Source organism: Parus major, chromosome 1A (assembly GCF_001522545.3).
Source record: "Parus major isolate Abel chromosome 1A, Parus_major1.1, whole genome shotgun sequence".
Taxonomy (NCBI): domain Eukaryota; kingdom Metazoa; phylum Chordata; class Aves; order Passeriformes; family Paridae; genus Parus; species Parus major.
In genome coordinates, this window is record NC_031773.1 from 67,593,084 (window position 1) to 67,599,581 (window position 6,498).

Consider the following 6,498-nt stretch of genomic DNA (forward strand, 5'->3'; position numbering starts at 1 on the left):
TTTACATTTCCCCTACCTATAAAGCCAAGCCTGTGGTAAAAATAAGAAATCCATGCCTATTAGGAAAAAAAATAAAACAAACAGCATTTTTAACACCTGTTAAAAATGTGTGGATATCCTGGTCCCCATCTCCTTTACTCTGGGCAGATTCTTCATAGCCTTCAGCACCAGTAAAAAAACTTTAAAATCCATTTTGATCCTGAGCCACAGTTCTCACCACGTGGTGCCAAACAGAATTCTTGCTGATTTGGGGATCTTGTGAGGTTTAAATGACCTCTGACATTTTCAAGAGAAAAGGGAGAGGATATTTGCTAGTCTGTCCTGGGCAATACTCTCTGAACAGGTGTTCCTTTGTGGCTCCTCTCCAAGGAAATCCTCACTCAATCCCTGTGCTCAGAACTAGCATCATTTCCAAGCTGCAGAGGTAGCTGAGTCATTTTTTTGCCAGTTATTTATTTACAAGTAGTGATGGAAAGCACTAGAACAGGTAAAGTCTGTAGCAGAGGATCTTTAGGCAGGAGAGGAGCCAAAGTTTCTGCCAAAGGAAGAGACACATCTTAGCTGGGTGTCTTGATAGGACATTCATGGTTGGGATCTTTTTATCCTTGGGCTGAGATTGATGAGAGAGAGGCACTTTTCTCTCGTTGGATCTTGGTTGTTTATTCTTCTCTCATCAGCATCACACGTACACAAGGTACAAGGAGCTGCGTGCACCAAGATAGAAAGGTGCAAAATGGCCAACAAAGATCTTCTTCAAGGTTTTTTATATGTCCATTTACCCAATTAACAAATGCCAAGTTAATTATTTTTCTTAGTGACCCAATGACCCAACACCTGTGAGCTGCACTGTGACATTTTCTATTCAATCACTCATTACTACCCAAAAACCTCTGGAAGAAGAAGATGAAGAAGGAAGAAGAAGGAAAAGAGACAATACCCTAAATCCTCCAGCTTGTCTTCTGTTCTCTAAACTAGTTTAAACTTCAACTTTTTAATTCAGTGATTTAAGAAAACTTTCTAATCTACACACTCACACTCCTGGTTTCTCTATTTAAGAGTTGTTTCCACGGTGTTACATGAAATTCAGTGTTTTATTGGATGTCAGAGCCAGGTATCAGAGATAAGGGCACACACTCTGTGCCTCTGGCTCAACTTTTGAGCATGCCTAGTCTTTTAAACCTCAGCCAACTCAAAATCCAGGTTGCAGCCCCCTGAGCTTTTGTCTGACACTGTGTTATCTGAAGGTGGGTGGTAAAACATAAGGGTGCCGTGCATCTTTACTGCCTGTTTCTGGAACATGTCAACAAATTATCAATTTACCCTTAATTTCGTGATGCAACCCACACCAAAAAAAAAAAAAAAGTGGCAAAATATTTTCCACTTTGCTCTGCATTTATTCAGCTTTGGGGATTTGGGGGAAACATCAGTATCCCCAAGTCCAACATCCCAGTTTCCCTCATCATTTGGAAGCACATTGAAGGGAAGAATCAGCACGAAGAGATTGTACTGAAAATTTCCTTCCCAGGGTTCTGTCATCCTGAGGATGGAAATTTCCATTTTCAAATGGAAAGGTGGAGGAAGGAACCCAGGCTGAGCTGTAAGAAAATTCTGTAAGAATTTGAATGGGAAAGGGGCAGATCCCTGGTGCTGCTGGCACTTTCACATGCCATGCTTTTCCTGGACACAAGGTCCTTCCTAATTGCTTGATATTAGTTACATGTTGTTCTGCTTTAGTCAAAGTTCTTGCCCCAAATGGCAAAAATATGAAATATTTTAGTGATTGTTTTTCCTCAGGAAGGTTGGGTAGGCCTTTCTCTGTAGGACTCGGTGCATGCATAGCTCGTTCAGCAGAACTGTTGTACATGTGGTTTTACTTGAAGCAGGACACTGATCCTGGAGAGTTAATATTCTCACTCTAAATTTCAATTTCTTTTTGTTGTGTGGAAGCTGTCTTCAGCCAACAATTCTGGAGCTTTTGGTAAGCCTTAACCTGCATAGTGTCTCTGTATTTATATTTTTTCATTTCATACATCCCCACGCTTTCCATTAGTAAAGACAAAAGTAAAAATTCCAAAACATTTCATAAATTCTTAGAAGAGAGAATCTATTCCTCACAGATTCATTTGGGAGGGATTCATTTTGAAGGAACTGGAGAACATCAAAGCCCTGAAGCTTTTAGAAATCTTTAACTCATCTTTTGAAATACGAAACATGTGTGCCAGACAGTTTTGCCAAATGTTTACATTTTGGTGCATAGCTGAACTGCTGATCAGAAGTTCAAATGCTCTTTGTTCCCAATTTCCCACTATTATTCACACTCTGCCCAAACCCAGGAACACCAGCAGTGTTTCCATGTCACAGGGAGCAGAGAGTGCTCAGCACTTACAGCTCCAGAGTGTACAATCAGTGATTCCTCCCTGCATTTTTTTCTTTATTATGCACAAGGCAGAGCAGTATAAACCCCTCATGCTCAAGGAAAACACCTTTCCCAAGACAATAAAGTGCCTCATCTTGGTGCCTCAGAACAGAAAAAGTGGCTGGAATGTGTCTGCCACCAGATTTTCCTGCCCTGTGAAATCCCAGAAATGTCCTTTGCCCCATCTCTCTCCCAAGGGCTGTCCTAGATTTAAGGTAGACACCTCCTGTTGATTATTAATCCTGCTCTGTGTAACAACTCCCTCTGCAAAGATTACTGACTGCAGAGGAATTGCTGGAGCAGGAAAGCCAATCCAGATATTTATTTGGGCTCCAGAAGTTCAGGAAGATGAACATCAGAGCAAGCAATGGGCCCTACTGAGGGAAGTGAAACATCAGCTGACAGATTTTGTTACAGTATTGTGGAATGTGCCATGAAAAAGGACAACAATGATGATTTTGAGATCTTCCATGGCACAACTTCCAGTGTTCCACGAGATGCAAAGTGGGATTCAGCAAGCATAAACCAGGAGGGGAAGAGGCAATAGGGTAAGAACACAAATCTGGATTTTTTTCTGGAAGAAAGATAAAATACAGAGGGTGGAATATTTGTTAGGACTAACAGAAAGTTAATGCCCTTGTTGTAAATGATCATTTAAACTCAGAAGAGTGAAGAGGGAAGAGAAGTTGTTATGATAAGTTAGTTTTGCAGGGAGAAGATCAGTTTAACAGGGGCAGAAGAGGTCAAGTCAGTGATTATCAGCAGGAAGTACGAGACACACGTTAATCCTTCTCATTCCCAGACACGACGCGGAAATAAGTCTATAAAAATATGTCAACAAATCATTTGCATGTAAATCAGCAAAGCCACAGTGACTCCAGAGGAACTCCTTCCACTTATCCCAGCAGCTCATCAGGGCAACAGACAGGATCATCTCCCTTCCAGCACTTCTGAGATTTGCCCTTGCTTTGAGAGCAGACACCACCGCTCACTCAGGAAAATGATGTCCAGGAGAGAGGGGGTAGAGTGTCAGAGGGAAGGGAGCTGCTGACAACTGACACATCCACAAAATGCTCTCCTAAGGCCAGGCTGGAGCTTTTCCCACTGCCTGCTTGCAGCAGAGATAGCTGGAAGGGGTTTGATTTCACTCTGACAGCATGTGAGAAAAACCCAAAGCTGCGTAAAGGATGATTTTTCCATGGAAAAGAGACACGGAGACCAAAGCTGATGTATATAAATGTACAACCTTTCCTTCCTACAACACTCACTCTTTTAGTTGTGTGTTGTCTGGATATACTGATATACTTTGGCTTTCTATTACTTGAGCAACCATCCAAATTCCCCCCAAAAAAATAAAATTGTAGGCACCTTAAGGGTATCTTAGTGCATTTAACCACAAAAATCAGGGAAAAACTCAAAAATAAAGTCAAAAAACTCTTGCTCTTACAGGAGAAAGTAGATTTAATTTTTTTCTCATTGATCTTGACAGAAGCTGATTAAAAATTCAAAATCTTTGTCTTCACTGAGCTTTGGAACAGACTCTGTAGGATCACAACAGTGTTCATATCCCTCCCTTCAAACCCAAATGCACTGAATTCACCAAGACATCTGATCACACTTTTGCTACTCTCCTGCTCAGCTAAAAGCCAAAGAAGAGAACTAAAGCATAACTTAAAGAAAATATTCCCAACAGGAGTTTACTGGAAGGAAAAACATAGTTGTATCTCGTCTGGAAGGTAAAACAGACAAAGGAATATTCTGTGAGACAGTAACAAACACCAAACAGCTTTTACATCAGAAAAGCAGAGAAATGGCCTCTCACAACTTGCTGAACTAATTGTTGAACTGGCAACTGGTCATTTTGAGATGTGACTGACCTTTGGATTTCAGGAACCTTCAGACTTCAAACAGTTCCCTAATTGCAGCCATTAAGAGTTACCAGGAAAAAGGAGCACCAAGGAACTCTGCAAGTACTGAGATCTTTCTTTCCCCTGGCCCTGGCATGTTTTCAGCACTTTCTGCTGTACTGACTTTAATTAGCTGACCACAAATCTTGCTTAGGTTTTTATTGCTACATTTAGAAATAGGTAAAGCCACCAGCCACTGCTGAAGGATGGTGGCAGGGAAATGTTTTTGAGCTGTCACCATACAGAACTACCAAAAAAAGGAGACACCAGGGGTGATACTGTTAACCCTTGATCCCAGAGAAGTTACCAAGTGGGGAAAAAAGGCAAAAAATTACAGTGAAACACACAAATGTGGGAAGGTCTACATCTAGCAATAAAAATTTTGAAAAATATCTTATTTCACAATGAAGAATTTCCAGAGCAAGCATTCTGGAAGAGTTTCCTAACCTCTCTTGAAAGGTTTTCTAAACTTTCTAGAAAGTAAAGGTCCCACATTGCAATTAAAGAGCTTCAAATCCTTGAGGATGACTCCTGAGGTCTTGCACAGAGCTGGAAACAAGCTGTCACTTTCCTAACTTGTGTAACACAACAATGGGCTCATTCATCTCTTTTTTTACAGATTCTGACAGGCTTTTATCAGTGCTCTACTCAGCAGAGGTCACAATAGCATTGGTAAGGCAAGAGACACTCGTGCAATTAAAAGTAAAAAAAGCTGCAGATCTCTCCATGCTATCCATGACAGAACCAGCAGGAAAAAATAGAGACCCAAGGAAATTTCTGCCCTCCTAACAAAAACACACTAGCCTAATGGACAGGATCACAAGCTGTCTAATAAATGGCTTAAATTATTTATTGGCATTGCAATAAAGCAAATCCACTTAGAGGCATATGAGTAAAAAGGAAACCCACAGCTTTCCAGACATATTTTCCAGACAGTATGTCAAGTTCCCATAATTTTGTTCTACACACTTTTGCAGCTCCTCCTCTACTTTCATATTCATGGATGTATCTCCCTGAAATACTGTGGTGACTAGAAGTGCCAGCTTCACAGTCTTTATTGGGAAGAAAATGCAGAAATAGCATTTAGGGAGGCTGGAGTTATGTATGTGTACATTGTTTATCAGATCTGCTTGTCCCTGCAAAGAATGAAAAACCAAAATCATAAAACTCCTCGAAATCAAGTAACCCAGCTTGTCTGAAGAGGAGCAGCAGGATTCAAACTGTGCTGAGAAACTTGGAGTTAGCACTCAAGGTTATTTGACATCTTTTTATAGTTAAGTATACTTGTTTTGTTACCATTTAGAGAGAAAAGCAAGCTTCACTCCTTTGCAATCTCCTGGTTTGACATTTTTTTTATCCCCCAGACTTCCTAAAAGTCCCCTGACATAGCACAGAATGCTTTAGACCTAAGTGAAAGAACACAAAGCTGAATTTCTGCACTTAATTGATTCTCCTTAAAAATAATGGCCACAGGGGTGGGAGGCCAGGAGGCTCAGGGGATTAGCAAGGGATATGAAATATTTCCACTCTAAGTCAATGGTTCACAACCAGTCCAAGTCAGCACATGCTTGGAAAACCATTTGATGGCCCATGTGAAATGAGCTGGTGGTCTCAGTAAAACTCCTGCTAGGCACATGTCTGCAAGTTGATTTTCTTGTTTGAGGCCTCTGAAAGCACTCCAAAAGGAAATAATCACTGACATCTAAGTGTAAGGTACATGAAGAGGTTTTTTTGGGGTGGCAAGGAACAAAACCAGCTGTTCAAATCTGAGCAGTGTAGGAGCCTGGACTGGTGGGATTTTTGCAATGGAGAAGTTACCTTGTTGAGCTGGAAGTGCACATAAACACATCTAAAGAGATCTTGCATTATGCATTACCTCTCACTGTGGGGACAGTCGAGGTTTTTGGGAGACACAGATGAATTGGATCAGTCACCACTGAAGCAGATGCAGCTCAGAGCAAAAGGAAGGAATTGTTCAGCAAGACAGCACCAAACAATGGGGTCCAACAAGCACAGGGAGGAGGAAAATGAACAGTTTTGGCTAGGTAGGACATAAGTGAGTGAAGTTCTCTCTCTCCATCAAGTCATTACACCTCTATGCCAGATAAAAATGTCACAAGCTCAGCGTTAAAACTCAGCTACTCCAGCAGCAAATCTGATTTGGTCTGTCCTTCA

At 41.1% G+C, this 6,498-nt stretch overlaps 1 long non-coding RNA gene across 1 annotated transcript; it reads left to right on the forward strand.

Moving 5' to 3' along the window:
• Positions 1 to 967: 967 nt before the first annotated feature.
• Positions 968 to 6,469, forward strand: LOC117244475. Its single transcript, XR_004497658.1, has 2 exons — positions 968 to 2,964; positions 3,906 to 6,469. It is a non-coding gene; the product is annotated as an uncharacterized LOC117244475 (long non-coding RNA).
• Positions 6,470 to 6,498: the final 29 nt, after the last annotated feature.